Source organism: Dryobates pubescens, chromosome 3, assembly GCF_014839835.1.
Source record: "Dryobates pubescens isolate bDryPub1 chromosome 3, bDryPub1.pri, whole genome shotgun sequence".
NCBI classification, from domain to species: Eukaryota; Metazoa; Chordata; class Aves; order Piciformes; family Picidae; genus Dryobates; species Dryobates pubescens.
The window spans coordinates 45,580,367-45,593,901 of NC_071614.1; the positions used below are offsets into that span (position 1 = coordinate 45,580,367).

General features: G+C 41.7%; 1 protein-coding gene across 4 annotated transcripts in view; it reads left to right on the plus strand.

Moving 5' to 3' along the window:
- The first annotated feature begins 5,836 nt into the window (after positions 1-5,836).
- The window catches only part of PLCB4 (phospholipase C beta 4), a 229,744-nt gene continuing 222,045 nt past the window's right edge, over positions 5,837-13,535 (plus strand). For all 4 annotated transcript variants that reach the window (XM_054180088.1, XM_054180091.1, XM_054180090.1 and 1 more), the window contains exon 1: positions 5,837-6,016. The gene's annotated coding sequence lies outside the window, so the exon portion shown is untranslated. The remainder of the gene's footprint in view (positions 6,017-13,535) is intronic.

A 13,535-nucleotide genomic window follows, 5' to 3' on the forward strand; every position in this document is an offset into this window, starting at 1 on the left:
TTCCAATGAGTAGTTTTTATGTAATCTGTTTGTCTTCTACTAATCATTTACAATTCTGAATATGGTGGTTTCAGCTGCAGTTGTATGGATACTGTTACAATTTACTTGCAAGCAATGCCAAATCTCTCCAGACTGCGTGAACACAGGCAAAAGTCAACTTGATTTGCACCTTTGTAGAGACAGAGTAAGCTGAGAGGGGGGAGTACTATCAGGTGGGAGAGCTCAGCAGGCAATCTTAGTCTCATTAGTAATGCATAAATACAGGGAGAGAAGATAGGAGGTGAAATGCACTCTCTTAGAACTTGTTTGGGGTCAGACAGTGGGACTTTGCTCTTCCTGAGATGGTAATGAAAAATGATCCTCAAAAGCAAGAAAAGAGCCCCAGGGCTACCTTGGGCTGCTGTCTCTAGCACATAGTAAAGTTCAGCAGCAACAAATCCTGCCTCCATTCAGGGCACAGTAGATGGGGATGGGAATGTTGATGAAGGACAAAGATCCTTGTCTCACACACATAAAAGCTGACTGTCTGAAAGGTTTAATAGTACTGTGGTATTTTAGATGCTGGTAACTTTTGGTTTTTTTCCCCCAAAGGTGGAGACACTGGTACCTTAAAAAAGTCAAAAAGTATTGTTCAACATTAAATGTAATTTCTTGTCATTGAACCAGGCAAAGAAACTCAACCCTTTTCTTCTAATGTCCAAACAGAAAAACACAATCTTATTAGCAGCATTATGCTGAAAGCTCTGTTTTCCTCCCAGCTGCATTATCCAGCTCCATGCTTCTGTCCTACTGCATTCAGAAGACCTGAAGCACAAACCTAAACACATCTCAGTACAATGTGTAGACTATGTAGTATCCTGAATAGATCTGCCATCACAATATCGGGTAGTAATTTTCCATCCTTTTAATAAGATATCAAAAATAATGTCTATCATTAATATTATAGTGTAAATAGAGGAAAAACATGCCCTTTGTTCCTATTCATTCCTATTATGTGCATCTTTGTGTGTTTGTAGCTTCCTGAGAAGCTGAGGAAGAAGCTAACAATCTTTCTGGAAAATTATCATAAGTAATTTTCTTTTATAATGAATACAAGTCTCTGACACTGGAAGAAAATTTCCTTGCAAAGAGAGTTCATGCTTAATAAGGTAACCTCAGCTTTGAATACAAGCATTTGATGGGACATCGATGGGTCAATAGTAATACTGATAGTAATATTTTGGACCATGATCCTGGAACAGGATGGTATTTACAGGTGTGGAAATGACGTTGTGAAAGAACCCTGCAAAAAGGAAAGCCTCAAGAAGAAAACATCTTTAATTTCACTGTGTTCTGTGTAACCAAAATATTTGTGTATCTAAGCTTTCTTCAAGGGAGTTCTGGTAGAGATATCTACAGTTAAAACTGCCAAGATCTTCAAGTATTTTGCCAAAAATTTAACTGTTAGATTAAAATATTCCAAGCTTTTTGTCTGCATTCAGCTGTAACAAAATGGTCTGCAATGTTCATAAAATTGGTAATTAAAAAAACAAAAAAGGAGGGTATTTTAAATCACAATTATTTGCCCCAGCCAGTTTTTTTTTTAAATAGATGAGAAATCAGTGTGCCTGCTACAGTCTGCAATTTGCCTCTTGAGTGACCATTGGGTTGCCTTTCACATTAAAGACATGCAGAGTTGGCTGCATTGTAAGACTTGGAAAATCACTGATATAAGTGGATGCTTTGCTATTGACTTTACCAAGACCAGCATTTATCCATCATTATCAACTGCAGCACCATCAGTGGCAGATGATAACACACTGAGTAGAGCCTTTTGGCAGAAGAAGCAGCAATGTCCTCCCTGGAGAGTGACCGGATCAGAAGCCATGTAGCTACATGCACTGTAGCTACTGTGTACAGCACTGAACCCAGGTTAATAAGCCATATTGTGACAAGTATTAGCTTGAGAATCATCCTAATGTAATTTCCAGTAGGCCCTGAGTAAGGGCAGAGCAGTCTGCCTCAAAAGCCTATGCAGACATATTGCCTGTGAAATAGGAAACTATTATTTTGCCATGTGCACAAAACTTTTTTAGCCATGTGGGTTGAAAAAGATGACAAGCGTCCTCTTAAGCTTGCACAAGTTAAGGACTGTAATCAAGAAAAAAGGTCTTTCATTGCTAGCTCTGAAATGACTTGTATCATAGCCCTGAAGCATTTACACACAATGAGGCCAAAATAAAAGCTGCAAAGGGAGCATTTGTGCAAGTATTTTATAACAGTGCTTAATTACAGACATGAAACTTTCCTTAGTATTCTACATATATAATTAGGAGCTGGCTTAGAAATGAAGACATTAATGGCCCAAGCAAGCAGTGGTATACATCAATAAGAAGCACTACACATGCTAGATCAACATGACCTGTATCACACTCAGTTGGTAGCACATAAGACCTTTACTGGGGAAGGTCGTGAGTTCAAGCCTGCAGTGGGCACTAGTGTCCTCCCTACTCTAGTCATGAGGTCTGTGGTGACAGGTTGGACTCGATGATCTTTGAGGTCTCTTCCAACCTTAGTGATACTGAATACATTGACTATGAGCTACTGGTCTATGAGCTACTGGTGTAGACCCCCACCTTTGACATCCTGACTGAATTTTGCACGTTCAAACTTCAAATACCTACTGTGCTTTTACACCTACTGCATACTTTCAATGACTAGACAGGCTGATATTCAAGGAAAAATTTGCCTTAGACAACCTGGAAACAAAATACTAAGAATAAACGCCTTTTGAGTGGATATTCTAAGACACAGTGGGGGTGGGATTGTAAAGTGTCCTGCACCCTTCTATCAGATAAGAAATAAAAGCAAAAGATCACATTACTTTACCAAACTTTCAACATAATTTCAAGTCAACCTAAGGGACAGCTACAAATATATAGTGTGGCTCAGTTGGTAGCACATAAGACCCTTAATGGGAAGGTTGTGAGTTCAAGCCTGCAGTGGGCAGTAGTGTCCTCCCTACTCTAGTCATGAGGTCTGTGGTGACAGGTTGGACTTGATGATCTTTGAGGTCTCTTCCAACCTTAGTGATACTGAATCTACTGAATACTGAAATTGGAGGTTCTCTTACTCCTAAATAATTCCTAACTGTCTAAGGCCCAATAACTGCTGAAGTCTAGAGGAAATCAGTGGAGAAACAATGACAAAAGTGTCACCATCAGTTGCACTGTCTTTAGAAGTCCAAATGTGTAAAGAGTTGTACCACAATGAAACTTACAACATACAAATCAACCTTGATATGTGGACCTGACGCTGCCTCTCGGATGCATCTCGAGTTTCAGACCTTCCCTCTGGCCTTACTTTCTACAACTTTAAACATCTTTTAATGCAAAGTCCTCCTGTAGTTATAACCAATATTTCCAGTACCCATTGCAGAGCCATGGTGCTGACAGCTGTTCCTTTGATAACTGCCCTTCTTTCAATGAACAAATCAGCTCAGAGAACTGATAGTGGAAAGGCAAATACTGCAAAAAAACATGGAGTGGATTTTTCTAAAGACACTATATTTACACTGATTCTGAGACACCACTACTAGTATTTGATGCAGTTACCCAAACATTTTGCTAAAACTGTTTTAAGAACTACAATAATAAAGACAATAGGACTGACTTTTTCCCTGGAACAAAATCACATAGGCAACCATGGCTTATTGTCATGTAGAAGGCATTTTTGAGGGGAAGGAGATAAGAAATTACAGGAAAAGCCAAACAATGTTATTGGACCAGAGTAACAGTGTCCATGCTTCTAGTCAGTGCAAGCTCTACACATCTGAAGACAAACCACTCTGGGATTCCTAGAGAACAGTTCAATACTCTTTGCTAATGAGTAAGCCATTATGCCTAACTGGAATTTAAATATTTTTTTGGTACTACTTTTGCAATAATTTACTTAATTACATGCAGCCCAATGGAAAAAAAAAAAGAAATTAAAAACAACAACAACAACAACAACACCCCCCCCCCCAAATAATCAAGAAACCAAACCCAAATGGACTGAAAATGACAGAACTTCATTTCTATACCCACAAATGTGTCAGTTTCATTCCTCTAGAAACAAACACTTCTAGAACTGCAAATAAAAACCTCTCCACTAGCCCCGTGTCTATTTCACATTCAAGCCAATGCCCTCCATTTTTAATAGCTGTAATTGCTGCGCCTACATCCTTTGTGTTAACTCGATCCCTTTAGCCCTGACTGTGATACTGGCCTTCATCCAGCTCATGTGCTTCTCATGCAGATTCCTTTGTCATTTCCTTTCCACACCTCCGTCTGCATGATAAACCCACCCTGAGCCTTAGCTGCAGCTTTTCCTCCCTTCATAAATTTCTAAAGACCTACCTCTACCTCCATATCCATAAGGAATTTTGAATGGAGTAGATAGGTAAATATGAACATCTGCTTAAAATAATACTTGCCTCAATTACAGACACCCCTCACTCTGTAGGTGTGCTGTGCTGACAGGCCGTCCATGAAAACATGTACCATTGTTGCTGTTGCTCTTGGTCACCCCCTTGCTTACATCTCCACGGCAGCTCTGGGAGCACTGTGTCAGCTCTTCAAGGCAGAATAATTTTTGTCACATCCTGGTACAGCACCTGAAGCCAGAGAGGAGCCCTGTTCCAGGATTTTTACAGTTTATGGTACAACAGTGTAAGCTCTGGTCACTACCAAGTTGAGTAGTTTGTGGCAATGCAACATCCTTATTATGACTGTCTAGGAAAACCATTTTAGATTTTGTTCCACTGCTTCCTCAGCTCACCCTAGACTTCTTCAGCTGTAACTTGGTGTGGCTCTTTACTTCACACTGTTGTCACCAGCTTTTGGTGCCTGTGTCCCTTCAAGGCAGTCAGACTTCAGGCCTCAGTTGATCAAACTCAACAGTTCACTAACCAAGAGGGCTGTAGGAGAAAAGCAAGGTGCTTTGGCTGTAAAAGTGAGCACTGTGTTTGGTTTTTGGGGTGTTTTATGTTGTGTTTTTTTCTTGACATGGAGAAAAATACTCCTCATAAAATCATAAGGAGAAAGAGAAAACTGAGGTTAAGCACATAATGACAACAACTATAGGAGCACAGAGAAGGCACAGGGTGATGCACGGGCAGTCCGTGGCAGCGGTTTGCAGTCAGACAGGATCCGTGAAAGCGCTGGCCAGAGAATATTCGTAGAGGGAATCCCATGTTTCTGGTTGTCTGTGCTCTTAGCTCAGCTTGTTTGCCCTGAACTGAGCCTCCTCTACACTTCGCTTCAAATAAACCTCAGGGAGTCCAGCCGTAATATTGACATAAAGACTGTGAGAACTTGGGATCCCTCCAGCGACCTCTCAAACACCCCTTTTTCTCTTCGGCTCTGTTTCTGCGTTGAAGACAGCAGGCCAGGCGCGAGCACACAGGGAATTTCCTTCTCGCTCATTCAGTCGCCCTTTAAATACATGTAGTAAACACAGGCACGTCGGTCTAGGCATCCTCGCAGAACACCTTCTGCGCACCCCTCTCGCTGCAAAAGAGGAACGGGGTCGCAGCGCGAAGTCCGCGCTCCCGGCCTCGCAGGCGGAGCTCCGCACCCGCGGCCCCGCCGCCCACTTGTCATGCGCTGGCCGCGGCCCCGAGCGTCGGGGGCGGGTGACCGCGGCCCGGTGAGGAGGAGGAGAGAACAGCGCGGCCCGCCCAGCCTAGGCTGAAGGGTTTCCCCCTTCTCTGCCGCCTTTTCCTTCGCTGCGGGGGTTGAGGCGGGTGCGGCGGCGGGGCCGCCGAGGCGGAGGAGGAGGGAGGGGTAGGAGGAGCCGCTGCCGTTGTGGGGCGGGTATGCGGACGGGTTGCACACTGACACACACACACGCACACACAGGGGCACGCACAAGCACAGTGTGCGGAGGAGGAAAGAGGAGGAGGTCGCCGCCTCGGAGCAGCCCCTGCACCCTGCGCAGCGCGGCGGGACCGCCGGCGGCGGCCGCCCTGTCTCCCGCCCCGGCGGCGGCTGAGGTAAGGCGGCAGCTGAGGGGCTGCATGCGCGGGGCGGTGGCGGCGCGCGGCGACCGTTGGGGGGCAACCGTTGAGGGCCGCCGGGTCTGAGGGCAGCATCGCGTCCTTCACGGGCAGAGGCTCTGCCAGTCCCTCGCTTTCGGGCCGTCACCTTGGGCTTGCCGCGCCGGCCGGGGCAGCCGCCGGGCGGCTCTGCCGGCTCTACCCCCGGCCTCGGTGCGCCGGCCCTTCGCCTCGCAGGAGATAGATGTACCCACATGTGTGTCTGTACGTGTGTGGGTGAAATTTTATATATACGCGTGTGTGTGTGTGTATGTACATTTATATGTGTGTTTGTGTGTGACCGGTGAGTGAATTATTATTCTCATCTTCACTGCCAGCTGTGCAGCTTATGTAGTTTCTGAGTGCATCCGGATTTTTGTCACTGCTGGGCGGCGTGACAAATGTTTCTGTGTAGCCAAGTATTTAACTTTCTTGTGGTGTTTCATTCCATACCACCCCCCCCACCTCCCCCACCCCCCCTTTTTTTTTTCCCTCTTCCCTGGGAGAAAGCAAAGCTCACCTTTAAAGATTTTATTTTCTTTCGGATGCATCGAAAGGTCTCTGGGGATACAAGTGCTTGTGTTGTTTCTCTTGTGTGTGCGTCAGTAATATACCCAGGTGGTTTTCAATCACTTAGTATTAATTTTCAAAGCAAGGCTCAAACCCGGTGTTTCCCCTCTGCCAGTAAGGCTATGTACTGTATTTGATGCATGACTTTGAATTATGTGTTTTCAGACACCTGTTACTTAATCCTGTTTATCCTTTCCAGTTACAGTTATCCAGCCTTGGTCTGCTTAATTTTTTTTTTACTACCTGAAAGTAAATTATGACCAGCCTTTTATGCTGATATTTAGTAGAAACCCAGGAATCTAATGTATTTGAGGTACATAATGTGCATCTCTTAGGTAACACCTTCTTACAAGGATGTGATTTTTGTTAAGTTATGGAATAATCTTCATCTCTGGAGGTGTTTATATAATGTCAAAGTGTCCATGGAAATGTATCTGTAAGAAAGGCAGGGGCAGTGGGAGCTACGTAAAATTAAGTCTATCACAGTATAAATCCACTAACGTGTGCATCATGTTGTCTTTGTATGTAAATAATGTTAATGGTTTATGAACTTCACTTGATGTTGCACCATGGAATTTTCAGTTTAATAACTGGAGTTAGTGCGGATGCTAGAGAAAATGTCGCATTTCTGATTCCAGAAGAGGATGGAGCAGGTTCTTTCATAACACACTGGTGTTGATGATTGTATTCTATAGTTTACTTGAGCACTGTAAGCAACCTAATGATAGAACTCACTTTAGCTTATTTTCTGCAACTTCTGAAAGTATCATGTTAACAGTATTTGCTGGCTTTCTCCGGATCAAGGGTGCTTAATATTGCTCTGCACTGTGAAACAGTTATTACTCCATAGAATTGAGCAATTTTATATTGGGCAGTTTCTAAATGTGTGTCAGAAACAAATTTATTTCTGTTCAACTGATAACTTTGTGAAGTAATTAAAGACAAATTACAGATTTCAGGGATGAGAATTCTCTTCCAAAACTGTTAATACAGCTCTGCCTTCAAATGTCAGTTTTGATTCATCTCTTGGTGATATCACTAAAACCCAGGTATTAATGTGAAAGGCAAACCTCTGGTGAAAATATAACTGCACATAGCTGTCAAAATAAAATTGTAAGATTTGATTGCTGGATGTGTATATGTACATGGTAGAGTAACAATGCCTTTTATTTTGTAGACATGCGCCCACTTACCACAGCTTTGTTCTAAAACAGTATTTTCTATCATGAATTTATGCATAACCTCCACTCTCTGCCTTTTCTTGGCATGCAGGTATAAAGAAACTTGAGGGAGAAAAGAGACTAAAAGGGGGGGGAGAGAGAATTCATGCGGATTTCCCTTAGTAACAGATGAAAAACATCTTTATTATATCGCTGGTTGCGTTCTACTTCCACCTTTTCTAAAGTTATGGTGAGTTGTTTGGGCTTGATGTTCGCTGCTGTCTTCTGTTGCAGACATTGGCCATTTCTTCCAGTAATATCTGGCTGTGATGATGAACTTGGGGCTACGCTTTGAGTCGGTCAAGTATTTGTTGTAGCTGTGTAGGAACTGATGGAATTTTTTTTCACCAGGTTTACGTATACATATTAGAAAATTGTAGAGATATGATTTCCATTTTTTGTATTTCTTCTTCATTTTTTAAACTTGTCATTATTTGTGGTCATCTTGTGTTGTTCAATGGGTTACTTTCCCTGTTGGTTTTTAACAGCTGAATTGCTGTTCCTTCCTGTTGGTAATGTGCTGAAGACTGAAGTCTGAAACGGCTGTTTTAGTATTTTCCTTAAAATGGAATTAATTTCTTTTCCAGTGGAAAGGGAACCAGGGATACAGGAATTCTTAATGACATTTTAAAAATGAGAGCAAAAACTTAATGCAGGCATCTTAGCTAAGAGTGGCTAGTTATGAAAATCCATACCACATTGATTTCAGAGAAGGCCGATTTCCTCTGTAGGTTCAGTTATCTGTCCCATTAGATTTGGGGAGTTGTCATAAATTAATTTAGAAGTGAAATTTTCCAAATAATAAAAACTCTGGTTGGTTGTTGTGGAAGTCATTATTAAAGGTTGCATAAGCATTATTTGCAAGATGGCTCTCAGTTGCCTGGGCTTAGTTCCATTCTCTAATAAATAGATGCATTGTGCTACTTCAGAAATTGCAAAACTGGTGGCTTGAGTTCATTTAATTAATTTTGCAAGATATGTAATACATCCAGGTTTGGAAATACTCTGTGTTGTTAGTTGTGACCCAGACTGTTAACCCTTCAGATTTTTTTTAGTTACAAAGTTTAGGGTGCAGGCATGAAAGGCTCAGATAAAATTTTTATTTGGTGGGACTTTGTGAGCTGGCTTTGAGGTCTTGCTGCTGCAGGAAAAGTGTGACTCGACTGTGTCTTGTGATTTTTGGACTTTGCGGTCACCGAGATCTATCCCACAGAGGATTCAAATATATGGGATGGCAATGATGTAGATAACAAAAATACTGTGCTTTGGCATTAACCAGCCTGCTTTGCTTGTGTTCTCACCCTGTAAGCGCTAAGCTGTGAGAATGTATCTAGTAGGTCATCATCCACCTTCTTTTGGAAGTTTTGTAAATATGAATAAAGAGACTTGTGAAACTGCAGAAGCTAGCAGCTTCCCAACTGTTCTGAAATTAATTAGTTATGTGTAGTAGTATTTTGCATGTTCCAGGAAGATATGCCAGTCTGAGTGCCTGGAATTGGGTGCTGAAACATGGGGAAGAGTATAAGAACAACCCTTTTGCAGCCATGGTGGGACTCTTTGTTTCCAGAACAGGATGCTCTTGAGTCACTTATTTGAGGCACAGAAATAGGCAGTGCAGCACAGTTGTGGTTTTAGAGATTCCTTTCCCTCAGACTTCTGGATGTTAAGTTGCTGATCTTTTCTCTGTGAGTTTGTCACTGCTGGGATCTTGGAGGGGAATCAATACTTGCCCCCCCCTGCCTTTGCAGACCTAAATCAGGTTATATAAGGTAGTGAAGTGTTGTGGTTTCTTTTGTTTGTTTGGCTATACAAATCATTCTAGGTTATCATCAACTGAACGAAGAACTTGTTAAAGCTGTACCTGCATGACAGCAAAAGAATCTTGATTTTTGGAGAAGAATGAAACAAATGTCTGTCTTCTTACTGGAGAGCCTAGCTCTTACGCAGAACGTTATAAAGATATACAGTCCTGTTTGCCTTGTTACTAGGTTTGGACGAGCGATACTTGTCTGTAGTTGTAATGTTTCGTTTCACAGTTGAAGTTGTGAAGAAGCAGCAGTCAGTCTTTCTATGGGAGGGAACCTGATCCTGGGGAGCAGTGGAAATGTCACTGAAAAATTAGGTTGCCTAAATGTATGTGCTCATGAAAAAGGGGGAAATACAAGGTCTCCAGCTTTTGCAATTGCTCGTCTTTCATGGTTTAGATTTCTATGGTGTATGGGACTGTTACTTTGATCTTTCTGTGGCTTCCCATTCTTTTTCAAGTTGGTCTTGAGCTCAGTCCTGATCCCATCTCTCTGATGGCTCATAGCTGGTTATGGGACATACGGTATAGATCACAAAGACCATAGATGTGTGTAGCAATCTCACTTGTTCTCCCCTGTTTAGTGACCAACTTGTTTAATAAGTAGATGTATCCATTGTCTGACTTTGTGTGATTATTGCAGGCTATCTGATAGGATGTGCTTCTAGCTCCTGATGTTATGTTTCTCATCTTTCTTATTATAATAGCAAATGGTCAAAACTTGAGTTAAGTAGGTAATTGGAAGCTGTCATATATCTGAAGTTAGGGTCTTGCTTTCCATTTCGTATGGAAGACATTACTGGTCCACCATGAGGTAAAGTTAAGGGTCACTTGCTTGGTCTTTTCTCAAAACAACAGTTTATTTCTTTAACCAGTAACAATAACTGGGAGCTTTGGACAAATGAGGTTGGACCATCTGTTTGGAATGTGGCCTACTGCAAGGTCTGTTTGTGGAGTTCTTGAAATTAGTATCACTGAAGTAATTATGTGTTTCTGCCATCTCCTTTCTGAAGAATCTGGCCCTATTCCATTGGATTTGGGGCTCTCAAACGGTAACCTTCTTTGTGAGCTAACCTTGCAATTTTGGAAGACTGTGAGAAGATGTGTAATGTTAGAGATTCTGGGTTCAAAAGTGAATTGAATAGATTGTTCCTTTTCAGATGTGTACTAATAGATCATTTACTTGAAAAGTTTTAATGTAGGCTTGGTGTTTGTATTCTGTTTTTGTAAACATTGTAATAGTAATTGAAATAGAGAAAAAATTTACGTGTCATCCACTTATCAAATAGTTATATAAAAATATTATCTGCAGTTGGTCTAGCAATATGCCATCAGAGAGAGAGAGCTATATATTCAAGAAGTGTTTGACTGTACTTTGCTAAGGTGGACATGGGTATGAAAAAGCTATTAAAGAGCATGCTGTTTGTTTCTGAAGTTACAGACAGATTTTTCTACCAATTTCTATATTCAGCTACTGCAGATGGGAAGCAATCAGTCTGGAGGTTAGTGAGTAATAAAAGGGACAAAACCAATAAGGATTTGAAAGGTTAATAAGTATTTCTTGGATTCTAGGTACCTAGAATTTCTATGATCCTGTGAACTCTGTGATGTAGAAACCAAATAATAAGGAAATTCTGAGAGATCTAAGCTGTGGTTTTGAACAAGATGGGTTGTATGAAAGAGGCTTCTCATAACAAAGTGGTAGTTTTTATTCCTTGATCTTTTAGACCATTCTGGGTTTTTCTGTTCCCATTTTTCTCCTCCTTGAACATACTTTTTTCCCATCCCTGAGATTGCAATGTCTGTCATATTTGCTTTTTGGCTTTCCTTCATAAGCTTGTGGAAGTGTTCATGACTTATATTGCTGTATGTGCTGTATTTGTTGCATGTACAGATCTTCTCTGTTCTTCCCTTAACTGAGCTTGTTATTCTTGATCCAGGATGCTTGCTTCCATCTCTGCTGATGGACATCTGTACTGCTGCTGCAGCTGCTAAAAGGAAACATAGGAAATGAATTGATAGCTGCAGTAAGAGCCTACTTGTTTTGAAATACACAAATTGCAATAAAAGTTCTTTAAAAATAAAACAAACACCAAACAATTTGATTATTCATAACTGGACACAAGTTGCTTTTTACAGTGTCGTGATAAGGGCATTTTACTTCAATTGTAACAGAATTCCTCTCAGAATAGTGAGAGTGGAAATGGAAGGTGAATGCCTTAAGGAAATAAAGCCATTGAGTAGTTACTCCAGCTGGGCTAACAGGATCTGTTGAACCAAACAGATTTGGTGTAATTTTTTTCTACAAAGGACCCTGATCAGGGAAGAAAGCAGTTCTGAAGAAGGAGGAGGAGAGGTGGGGCAAGAGGCTGTTTAATTTGTGATAATTTGTTTGTTTGTTGTTTTTTTTTTCAGAGATGGCAATGAAGCATAAGTCTGTTAAAGGTGAGGTTGTGGGGCTCAGTGTGGTGATGAAGGGGAGCATGTACTGTTCCTGATTCTTGACTGCAAGGCAGCCAGGGACTGTTGGGACACTTTTATTTATTTCCACCCCCCCCCACCCCCCCCAATACACTTCTTGAAGATTGGTGCAGATTAAGTAGACACTCTACTGGATTTGGAGAGCTGTACAGCATGTCTGATGTCAGCAAAGAATAAATTATTGCTTTCTGCTCTTTCAGTCTGTGTTATTTGTGTACCACCTTCCTAGCAAAATACACTTAGGAATAATTGTTGTACAAGGGAATGACAAGGGAAGGTGGAATGTGATTGCAGGTGTATTAGAGCAGATTACAAATTAGATGCTGCAGTTGAGTGTAAGAGCTGTGCAGGTAGTGTGTATACTTCGGCATCACTGCTCAGCTTGTGATTTTCACAGTGGAAATGTGTATCCATGTATGCTGCAGGTGTATGTGAGCTCTTGGAAATTCCCCTCAGTGTGTGTGCCATCCCTCACATGATATGCTTATCTGCTTTGATTGGTGAATTCTTGTGCTGAGGCAGAAGGTCGGGGTTTCTGGGGGCATCGGGGAGTGGAGTAGAAAGATGTGGCCTGAGAGAGTAATTGTGGGCTCAAATAGGGCAGTCTGAGCAGGGAGGAGATTCAGCTGCTGCTTGTTATTCTTTGGGGTGGTGGTGCCCTGTTCTCCCCCACAGTTTTTGAGAACCTGGCAGGCTCTTCTCGCTTTAAAGCTAGGAGAAGTAGTTCCTGCTATAATTCTACATTTACCCTGTGGAGAGGGCTGGTGGTCCTGTAATCTCTGCTGCAGCTGAACTGATACAGTGATTATTTCCAAATTCTTCAAATCTGCTAACAGAGCCTGGCTGTTAGTTTTGCTGATGTTCTGGTTTTCAGCTATGAAATATAGTGGCTTTTCATTGACCCATGACTACAGCTGGTGTCAGGGAAGAGAAATAGCTTCTGGGGAGGCCTTGGACCAGGACAGAACAAAGCAAAGTTTTGCAGTTGCACAGGTTGCTCTTGCATTCAGATATCGGTGGTATAATTTTGCTAAACTCAGTCAGATCCTTGTCTGCTTGAATGTATCATAAAGCATTAATATGTGCTTTAATTTATATTCTTCCCAGACTGATAAAATACTGCAATTGGTGCATGTGACTAGCCTGGCCAACAGGTACTGATAAAATAGCCTCCTTGGAGATATGCTAGTGAGATCATAAGGTTAACCAAGGGAAGTCATGTAAAGTGGTTTGTTACTGTGTGTGTGGTAGGTTGAGAGAGGGCTTAGCTCTCCCTCCTCCACAGAGTAAGAAACCACAGCTAACTCAGTCAAAGAGCAAAAGCTATATATTTACAAGCATATATGGAAAGCAGGTTATATATAACACAATATATACAGGTATTTACAATATATACACAGAA